The sequence below is a fragment of the Chiloscyllium punctatum genome, chromosome 32 (assembly GCF_047496795.1).
Source record: "Chiloscyllium punctatum isolate Juve2018m chromosome 32, sChiPun1.3, whole genome shotgun sequence".
NCBI classification, from domain to species: Eukaryota; Metazoa; Chordata; class Chondrichthyes; order Orectolobiformes; family Hemiscylliidae; genus Chiloscyllium; species Chiloscyllium punctatum.
The window spans coordinates 30,856,915-30,868,564 of record NC_092770.1 but is presented as its reverse complement, the minus strand read 5'-3'; positions in this window follow the sequence as shown (position 1 = coordinate 30,868,564).

Below are 11,650 nucleotides of genomic sequence, written 5' to 3'. Positions count from 1 at the left end.
GTCCCATTTGCCACATTTGGCCCATGTCCCTCCAAGCCCTTCCTGTTCATGTACCTATCCAGATGTCTTTTAAATGTTCTAATTGTACCAGCCTCCACCACCTCCTGTAGCAGCTCATTCCATACACGCACCACCCTCTGGGTGAAAATGTTGCCCCTTAGGTCCCTTTTAAATTTTCCCCTCTCTCTTTAAACCTATGCCCTCTAGTTTTAGACTCCCTTACCCTGGGGAAAAGACCTTGGCTAGACATCCTATCCATGCCCCTCATGATTTCATAAACCTCGATAAGGTCACCCCTCAGCCTCCGACACTCAGGGAAAATAGCCCCAGCCTGTTCAGCCTTGATAATAAAATCTAAATCTAAATCAGTGAAGGGTAGAACTGGAGCCAATCCTTGCACACGTTTATAAGCATTTATTTACAGAAATAGACATTTGGAACATGCACCTCCTAACCCAATGGCCACATTTTCAGTCTTCTCCCATTTATGGCAGTATCAACAAATTTCCAGTTAGCGTTCCCCACTCACCTACAACTAAACACAATGAATGTACATTTAACATCCTTCTCCCAAGCCAACCCTGAATATTTCCAGTCTTGGTGACATATTTGACACTGAGGTCATTTCCTCCCCATCACCAAGACTGCTTACTTCCACTTCCATAACCTTACCCACATCCACTCTTAACATCGGTTTAACTTCACTTTGTCATTTCTATTCCCAACTTCTCTAATGCACTCCTTGCAATGCACCAACAACAACAACTTGCATTTATACAACACCTTTAAAGTGACAAAACATCCTCAGATGCTTCAGACGTAATATCACACAGGATTTAACGCTGAGCCCCATGTAAGTCATTCTGGAAATGAAGTGGAGGCAGGTTCAATTAAGACATTCAAGAAAGCATTGGTGGTGATTTGGCTCATCGTGATATGCAGGGGTATGGGAAAAGACAGAGGATAATGGAACCACCATGGAAATTGGTTAGCTCATTTGGATGGATGGCTAGAGTGATCCCAACAGCATGGGTTCAATTCCCACATCAGCTGAGGTAATCATGAAGGACTCTCCTCCTCAACCTCTCCCCTTGCCTGATGCATGCTGACTCTCAGGTTAAACCATCACCAATTTTTCTCTCTCTAATGAGAGCAGCAGGACGATGGCAACTTTGCCTTTCTATTGGAGCCAGTGCCCAGTGCAGACACAATGGGCTGAATGGCCTGCTTCTACAACAGAATGAGTCTGTAAAGAGATGCTGAGAAACATGAAACAGAAGTTTAGCCAAAGAGGTAGTTTTTCAAATATATCTTTAAAAAGGGAACATGGGGAGAGGTTTAAGGAGGGAATTCCAGAATTGAGGTTCTGTTCAGCTGATGGTACAGCCAGCAGGAATGTGCAAGGGGCCAGAGAGACAGGAGATGGCACAGAACCGCGGGACTGAAGGGCGATCAGGGATAGAGAGAGGGCGAGGTCATACAGGGATCTGAAACTGAGGTTGGAACTTTTCCATCTTGCTGAGGGATCAGTGACCAGGGGTCATAGATTGAAGGGGAAAGGGCAGGAGGGTGTGAGGGGTTTCAAGGGAAAACATTTTCACTCAGAGGGGAATCTGGAACCCGCTGCCTGTGAGGGTGGGAGAAGCAGGAACCCTCATCACATTGAAGAAAGATTTGAATGTGTAGTTGTAATGTCAAGGCAATGGGCCAAGTGCTGGGAAATGGGATGAGAATAGGGAGGTGGCTGTTTTTGACCAGCATGAATGAGATGGGCTTTGTGTCTGTGCTGTAGCAGTCTGTGACTCAATGAGTGTAATGAAGTGACCTTATCCATAACACAGTGTGCACACAGGAGACATGGTCAATTATTAGCCTTAAAATGGATGAAATTCGGGTTGGTTTTAGACACTGATGCATTTGGAGATTCTACCAGTGTCACCCTGACCCAACCTGTCAGGCAGCATTCGATGGACTTAAGAAAGTAACTTATCGTTTTATAGATTCTGTTATAGCAGGTTAAACTTCAACACTTCCTGAATTCTCAGCTTTCCACGTGCAGTGGATTTAGAAATCCTTTAGAAGGTTCTGGAATCACAAAAGAAGACAGATACCCAAAGCTGGAGGCAAAAACCCTCCTCACATTGAGGAAAGATTTCATGGACTTGCAATGCCAAGACATAGAAGGGTATGGGCCAAGTGCTGGGAAATGGCATTACAATAGTCAGGTGGCTGTTTTTAACTAGTGCAAGTTCAATGGGTGTTTTTCTGTGTTCTTTATCTCTCTGATTCTAATCCTCTGAGCAGGCTAAATTTTTATTGCTTTTATTAACATTAGTAACTTCTATTTCTCTAAGACTCTGCTGTGCACGACCTAACCAGTTCCCTGTGATCTAGCCTTGTGTTTCATGTCCCAGATCCATGTTCTCGGCTCTCAGATCCTTCACAATCCCATCCAGCCCTGTCTATGCCCTTTCTCCAGCCACAAACAGCTTCTTCTTCAACCTTTTGTTCCTCTGCCTCCAGTGAGATTCCGATGGGTCATGGAGTGACCTCTCATCAGAACAGCGTTTCTTTCTCCACAACCTCAGTGAGTATTATTTCCAATTCAGACTTCCAGCATCTGCAGTACTCTGCTTTAGTACCGGGGATAGACGGAACTGTTTTCCATTATCATACATACTGCCGAGGAAAACATGACTTGAATCATTTGGTCAGTGGTCTGGGCTTGAGCAAAATTTCAGCTTTTTCGGACATCCACGGATAGCGCTATAGTTGGACTGTTAGAAATATAATTGATACTTGCTAGCATGACACTACAAGATGCTCTGTAATGTCATGTGACCTGTCAGTGATTTTGGAGAAGTTTGTGAGGTAGCTGAAACTGTTTATTAGTCTCTGAAATTCCCCTTCTCCATTTGCAACAATCATAAGTTAAAACTGGAATGCACAAACTCAAGATGCACAATGGTCAGGTGTGTTTCAGCAGTGACACCATTCAACACAAAAATTCCTACTGATCACTGGGCAGCCTTCATACTGAACAGGGACAGTCAGGGATGTACCAATATCTGAGGGACATTCTGATCATTGGTTCAGTCTGGATTTTTCCCAACTGGAGAAATTTGAGTGTTAGGCAATGAAACAGGAGGCAACCTTATGAAAATTATTTTTGTACAATGACCTGACCAGACTGGGGGTAAAAGCTCTGTTGGTATGGGGGATGATAAGTGTCAAGAGTGTGGTGCTGGAAAAATACAGCAGGTCAGGCAGCATCTGAGGAGCAGGAAAATCAACGTTTTGGGCAAAAGCCCTTCCTGATGTAGGGCTATTGCCCGAGACGTTGTTTCTCCTGCTCCTCAGATGCTGCCTGACTGCTATGCTTTTCTAGCACCACACTCTCACCCTAATCTCCAGCAGCACGGTGGCACAGTGATTAGCACTGCTGCCTCACAGCGTCAGAGACCCGGGTTCAATTCCTGCCTCAGGCGACTGACTGTGTGGAGTTTGCACATTCTCCCCGTGTCTGCCTGGGTTTTCTCCAGGTGTTCCGGTTTCCTCCCACAGTCCAAAAATATGCAGGTCAGGTGAATTGGCCATGCTCAATTGCCTGTAGTGTTATGGGCATTAGTCAGGGGTGAATGTAGGGGAATGGGTCTGGGTGGGTTGTGCTTCGGTGGATCGGTGTGGACTTGTTGGGCTGAAGGGCCTATTTCCACACTGTAAGTAATCTAATCTTCAGGCCTCACTTTCGCCTGGATGATAAGTGTCGCAGAGTGATGTCAACGCCATGCGTTCAAATCCCACCCTGGCTGAGGTTACCAAGAAAGATGCACCTTTCCAACCTTGCAACCTCACTGCCCACTACCCCAAGTAGCCCAAAGGTCCAGGGGGGCTATGATGACATTGCTTTTCTTTCATTTGGATTTGGAACACACCGCCTGGTGGAAAGTGATTCGACAGCAGCCTTTCAATGAGACTTAGTGGAATACTTGTTGAATTATTGGGGAAAAGATCCAAGGTGTCTCGCTAACAAAGGGGATACATGCCAGGGCAGTTCTCTATTTGAAAACTCTGCCATAGACCTGATTGGCCAAATGGTCTCCTTTCCACACATGGTAACATACAATTGTGACAAATAGCAACTCCTGCAGACTGTCCTGTCAGTGGAGGTGGAGTGGATGGCCAAATCTCCATCAACAGGCCCTCCCAAAGCCACAACCACACCAAGAAAAACAACACTGCAGACACATGGACCTGCTCCAACCCCCCGTCCCCCTGACAATTCACTCACCTTTGCTTGCTCAATTGTCTTCGCTCTTCTGTTTATCATGCTGTGTTGTTGTGGTGAGCCTGCTGTTCACAGCTTATATGGACACATCCTCTGATTCTCTGCCCATCACCACTCCCCTAAGCTGCTGCTCCGTGAACAATTTGGTTATGTCCCCCTCCAGCCCTTCACTGGATCACAGACCTTGCCCTTTCAATTTTCCAGCCTGCTTACCCTGATAGCATTTCTATCTCTCTTCATTCTAATTGAAGATCATTGAAACTGAAGCGTTAACTCTGTTTCTGCCTCTCCACAAATCTGCCAAACATCTCCGTCATTTTCTGCTTTAAAATCAGAACCCACCCTCACTTGAAATTGTGTTGACCACTCCTTTACTGTCACCTCTCTATCATACTCCCTCAATACTGATAGTGCAGCATTCCTTCAGCACTGACCCTCCAACAGTGCGACAGCCCCTCAGCACTGACGCCCCGATAGTGCAGCACTGCCTCAGCACTGACCCCCCAGTAGTGCAGCACTTCCACAGTACTAATCCTCTAACAGTGCTGCAGCCTCTCAGCACTGTCCCCCTGACAATGTGGTGCTCCCTCAGCACTGACCCTCTGACAGTGCAGCACTCCCTCAGCACTGACCCTCTGACAGTGCGGCACTCCCTCAGCGCTGACCCTCTGACAGTGCGGCACTCCCTCAGTACTGACCCTCTGACAGTGCGGCACTCCCTCAGCACTGACCCCCCAATAGTGCAGCACTTCCACAGTACTAATCCTCTAACAGTGCTGTAGCCGCTCAGCACTGTCCCTCTGACAATGTGGTGCTCCCTCAGCATTGATCCTCCAACAGTGCGGCACTCCCTCAGCACTGACACTCTGACAGTGCGGCACTCCCTCAGTACTGACCCTCTGACAGTTCAACACTCTAGGACCTCTTGGTTTCTGTATCTGTTTTATTATTCTGAAGAAAGAGTCTTCTTGTATTTGAAATATTTGATCTATTTCCTCTCCAGAGAAGCTGCCCGATTACTGTGTTTATTCAGTGTTCACCCCAAGAACTCCCTGGTTCATCTCAGAATGGGATCCGTCTCCTCCTTGGGAAAGAGGGTGTTCCTTATAGAATCTCAGCTGTGTGGGAACAGGCCATTCAGCCTATCGAGTCCACAATGACCCTCCAAAGAGCATCCCACCCAGAACCACTCCCTACCTCAGTAACCCAGCATTTCCCACAGCCAATTCACCCTCACCTGCACATCTTTGGATTGTGGGAGGAAACCAGAGCACCCGGAGGAAACCCAGGCAGACGTGGGAAGAATGTGCAAGCTCCACACAAACAGTCTCCCGAGGCTGGAATCGAACCTGGGTCCCTGTCATTGTGAGGCAGCAGTGCTAACCACTGAGCCACCATAACTCTCTTATCTATTCCAGGCCGTGATTGCAAAGCAGATATCAGCTGATGATAATGACACCAATCCTCCAGTTACTTGTTTCCTTTCCCCAGTTTTCCAGGTTCATTTTCCAATCCATCAAAATCCCTTTAGTGACTGAAACCTCAAAAGCAGCAACGTGAAGAATTCATGCAAAAGCTTTCTGCAAACTGGCTGCTTGATTTTATATGGAAGATGAAAATGTCCCAGATGTTTGAACAGCTGTTACTTTGTTCTTTGTCTCTTTGCCTTCCATTGAAATTACCGTCTGGTGGGATGTGAGACAGAGCAAACTTTCAGATGGAAATGTCAGAGCTGAGACAGTCAGCTGTCTGCTCATAAAACTGTCATTGAGACCCCACCCTAACCCTAACCCTAACCATAACCCTCACCCTACCCCTAACCCTTACCCTGACCCTGACCCTGACCCTAACCCTAACGCCAACCCTGACCCTGACCCTAACACTAACCCTGAGCCTAACCCTAACCCTGACCCTGAGGCTAACCCTGACTCTAACACTGGCCCTAACCCTAACCCTAACCCTGACACAAACCCTGACCCTAACCCTACCCCTAACCCTAATCCTAAGTGCTCATAAAACTACTCATTGCAACACTAAACAGAGAATACAGAACACACTCTCAGAGCATGTACCTAAATGTTGTGGAAGAAAAGTTGCCACAACACCAGCTTCATGAAGATGGTGGGCAGCTGCATTTGCAAGGTGTGCACATAGCAACGGTGGAGTCAAGTTTGTGTCAGTGCGGTACCCAGTGACATCAGTGCCATCTGCAATGATGAGGTCCAACAAGGACTCATAGTGGTGTGGACATCGGTGGAGTTAAGATGGCACCAAAGAGCAGCAACTTTCATTCCAAGGTGGCATGGCGAAAGGTGCCCAGTCACCAGGCCCCATAGTGAAGAAGGCCCCTTACCAACAAGGGCTGTAAAGTTGAACATTTTTTTTATGTTGTTACTTTTCAGACTTTATATTCTATATTTTGGTTTATTTGCCTTTGTTACAAAATGCTAGCAGAGAGAGGCGAGTCTATAGAGCCCTTATCACCGTACTGTGTAACAGAATGCACGTGACAATAGATAAATAAATCACCAGAGATCTGCTGTCCCATTGGAGTGACCATCAACTTGTATGGGAGGTGAACCCATAAGACCATAACATATGGGTGCAGAAATTAGGCCATTCAGCCCATCGAGTCTGCTCCGCCATTCAATCCAGGCTGATAAGTTTCTCAACCCCATTCTCCCACTTTCTCCCCGTAACCCTTGATCCCCTTGACATTCAAGGGCCTATGTATCTCAGTCTTAAATATCCTCAATGACCTGGTTTCCACAGCCTTCTGTGGCAGTGAATTCCATAGATTCCCCATTCTCTGACTGAAGAAGTTTCTCCTTATCTCCATTCTAAAGGGTCTTCCCTTTACCCTAAGGCTGTGCCCTCGGGTCCTAGTTTCTCCTACCAATGGAAACATCCTCCCCACATCCACTCTGTCCAGGCCGTTCAGTATTCTGAATGTTTCAATTAGATTGCGCCCCTCATCCTTCTAAACTCCAGTGAGTATAAATCCAGAGTGCTCAAACATTCCTGGGAACATTCTCTTGAGCCTCCTCTGAACCCTCTCCAGGGCCAGTCCATCCTTCCTGAGATATAGGGCCCAAAACTGCACACAATATTCCAAATGTGGTCTGACCAAAGCCTTGTAGAGCCTCAGAAGTACATCCCTGCTTTTATATTCAAATCCTCTCAAAATAAATGTCATCATTGCATTTGCCTTCCTAACTGACTCAACCTTGAGAGAATCCTGGACTAGAATTCCCAAGTCTCTTTGTGCTTCAGACTTCTGAATTTTCTCCCCATTTAGAAAATAGTCCATGCCTCTATTTTTCCTAAAGTGCATTACCTCACACTTACCCATGTTGCACTACAACTGCCACTTTGCCCACTGTCCTAACCTGCCCAAATCCTCCTGCAGCCTCCCCAATACGACCACACCGTTGACATCACGAGCCAGCTCTCTGGGCTGATCAATGCTGACCATAGAGCTGCTCTCCTATTAGAGAGATGTTTTTTGGAGTGAGGTTAGTGTGAGGGTCACCACAATCAGGGTGAGAAGGGTGGACTGTCATGGAAACCTTAGACAGAGCAGGGATTGAACCCACACTATTGGCATCTCCACAGCAGCTGTCCAGCCAACTGAGCTAAATGACCCCCAAGTAAGCAGTGACTACACAATGCTCACAGTGTTTACAAAGCTTCCCAAAGGAGTCACATTGAAATAAATGCATTAACTCTGTCCCTCTCTCTAGATGCTGCCAGACCTGCAGAGTCTTTAGAGTGTTCCCTCAGTTTGTTTTCAGATTTTCAACATCTGCAGTATTTTACTTTTGTTTGCAATGCCTCCCTTGCGTGAATCTTGCTAGATTTTAAAATAAGAATCTTAAGAGGATTGGCGTATCAGAGTAAGGATGTCTTGCTGCAGTTATATTGGGCCTTGGTGAAGTCACACCTTGAGTATTGTGTACAGTTTTGGTCTCCTAGCCTGAGGAAGGATATTCTTGCTGTTGAGGAAGTCCAGCGAAGGTTCACCAGTCTGATTCCCGGGACTGACATATGAGGTTCGACTGGGCTTGTACTCGCTGGAATTTAGAAGAATGAGGGGGATCTCATAGATTTATATAAAATCCTGATGGGACTGGACAGGCAAGGTGTGGGAAGAATGTTTCTGATGTGGGACAAGACCAGAACTAGGAGTCACAGTTTAAGAATAAGGGTAAGCTATTTGGGACTGAGATCAGGAAGAATTTCTTCACTCAGTGAGTTGGGAACCTGGGGAATTCTCTCCGATAGGAAGCTGTTGGGGCCGGTTCATTAGATACATTCAGGAGGGAGTTGGGCATGGCCCTTGCAGTTAAAGGTATCAAGGGATATGGAGAGAGGGTGGGAATGGGATACTTAGAATTGCATGGTCAGCCATGATCATAGCGAATGGTGCAGGCTTGAAGGGCCAAATGGCCTACTCCTGAACCTATTTTCTACTTTTCCCTGTTTCTATTAATGCTCCTGAATTCCTCAAGAATCTAATATTGGTCCTGTCTTGTTTGCTTGTTGATTGGAGACAGCCTTAGCTTGTGGTTTCACATGTAACAGATTAAAATAAAACAAGGTCTCAAGCAATTGGTGAGGTGGGACGTTGGTGAAATAGAAATGTGGGGTAGCTATTGGCTTCATTGATACGAGGCTTGGTATTGTGGGAAACGACCTGAAATTAATTGAGCTGCTTTGGTTGATGAACTCTAAGTGTATATGTCAGCTCTTTCCATTCTTTGTAAAAGTGATTCACTTCTCATAATGGATTATTAGATTAGATTAGATTAGATTAGATTACTTACAGTGTGGAAACAGGCCCTTCGGCCCAACAAGTCCACACCGCCCCGCTGAAGCGCAACCCACCCCTACATCTACATCTACCCCTTACCTAACACTACGGGCAATTTAGCATGGCCAATTCACCTGACCTGCACATCTTTGGACTGTGGGAGGAAACCGGAGTACCCGGAGGAAACCCACGCAGACACGGGGAGAATGTGCAAACTCCATTATTAACCATTATAGACCTATGGCATGTTCCTTGTGAATCACATTATCTCCGGATCTGAATGTCAATAGCTGAGACGATGTTGAAAATAAAAAATGTCTGTAATTTAGTAAAAAAAAGACAAGTCCACACTCTGAGTGTTCTGAAGAAGTCATACTGGACTCGAATCATTATCTGAAACCAATCAACGCAGCAAAGGTTATGGAGAAACACAGTAGGTAGGCAGAATCTGTGGGGACAGAGAGAAATAGAGTTAATATTTTTCGTCTGGTATAACTCTTCGTTTCTGAAGAAAGGTCACTGGACCCAAAAGGTTAGTTCTGTTTCTCTTATCACAGATGTTGTCAAACCCACACCATTATCCTCCAAAGTGTGTTGGGGTGGGGACAAGATGGAAAGAGATGAGTCAGGCACGTTTTCACACAAAAGATGGTGAGGGCCTAAGTGTGCTGTCAGAGGAGGTGGTGGAAGCAAAACAAAACCTGCAGATGCTGGACTCCACAGTAGACAGGCAAGAGGCTGGAGCAAGCCCGGCAGCATCAGGAGGTGGAGAAGTCAATGCTTCAGGTGTAACCCTTCATTAGGACCAGAGGAGGTGGTGGAAGCAGACACAACAGCAGCATTCAAGAAGCACCTGGATGAATACATGAATAGGAGGGAACAGAGGGATACTGATCCAGTAAATAAAGAGAGTTTTATATGGAAGGGCAAGATATGTTGGCGCAGGCTGGGAGTGCTGACGGGCCTGTTCCTGTGCTGCATTGTTCTTTGGTCTTTGTTTTCTATTGTTCTATTTTTACACAGACTGTACCCAGGTGCTAACGTTTATTTTTTCCCCGAATCCTGAGCGATGACTGCCGTGTTTATTACAAATTACAGGCCAAGACACTGAGATCTGAATGTTTTCCAGTCAACCTGCTCAGACACAATATCCTTCTGGAGTAGCTGGGAGTTGAACCCTGGTCTTTTGCCTCAAAGATAGGGGCACTGCCACTGAGCCCCTAGACCCCTCCAGGTGCTAACTTGTTTTATCCTCTCCTGCATATCTCAACAATTTGTGGGCAGCACGGTGGTGCAGTGGTTAGCACTGCTGCCTCACAGCGCCAGAGACCCGGGTTCAATTCCCGCCTCAGGCGACTGACTGTGTGGAGTTTGCACATTCTCCCTGTGTCTGCGTGGGTTTGCTCCGGTTTCCTCCGGCAGGCCAGATGAATTGGCCATGCTAAATTGCCTGTAGTGTTAGGTAAGGGGTAGATGTAGGGGTATGGGTGGGTTGCACTTCGGCGGGTCAGTGTGGACTTATTGGGCCGAAGGGCCTGTTTCCACACTGTAAGTAATCTAATCTAATTGGAACGAATAAATATAATAAGCACTTTCCATTCTTTGAGACTTTAACTGCTGCTTGCTTTGGGATGGATTGGGAATAATGGATCTTATTTCCTATGACCTTCCTCAATATTCCTGGAAGAGGAATGAAACTTGCCACCAAACTGAATAGTCAACACGCGAGTGACAGCAATATCCTGCAGATGCTGAGGATTGGAAAGAAAATGACAAAGCACTGGAGACACTCAGCAGGTCTGGCAGCATCTGCAGCCAGAGAGAAAGAGAGAGCTCACATTTTGAGTCCATTATGACTCTTTCTCAAAACAGTCAACACTCCTTGATAATGACCACTCTCACAGATACCAATGTGAGGTTCCCCATCATACACCAATCCCATTTGGAAAACAATATGAAGGCAACTTTGCAGAAAGATGAGAAGCTTACTTTGATCTCTATATGTCAAGTACCATTGCCAGATGGCTAAACTCAGGCCACAGTTCTGCTATTACCACAATTAGGGGAGAAAGTGAGGACTGCAGATGCTGGAGTATCAGAGCTGAAAATGTGTTGCTGGAAAAGAACAGCAGGTCAGGCAGCATCCAAGGAACAGGAGAATCGACGTTTCAGGCATCCGAAACGTCGATTCTCCTTTCCTTGGATGCTGCCTGACCTGCTGCACTTTTCCAGCAACACATATTACCACAATTACACAGGAAATCACTGCGAAGTACAATTTATTTTTGTCGTTGATTTTTACATGCATTTCATAGAATCATCAAATCATAAAGCACAGAAAAGTCCTTTTGGCCCATCCGCCAAGACTACGCCAATTCTAAAACAGAAACAGAAATTGCTGGTAAAGCTCAGTAGGTCTGGCAGCATCTGTGGAGAGAAATCTCAGAACACTAACTCTAATTAGTCCCATTTTTCTCCAGTAGACCCTGAGTTACTTGTAAGGTAGAAGGCCAGAGATCTAAGGAAAACATGTCTCACCCAGAGGGTGC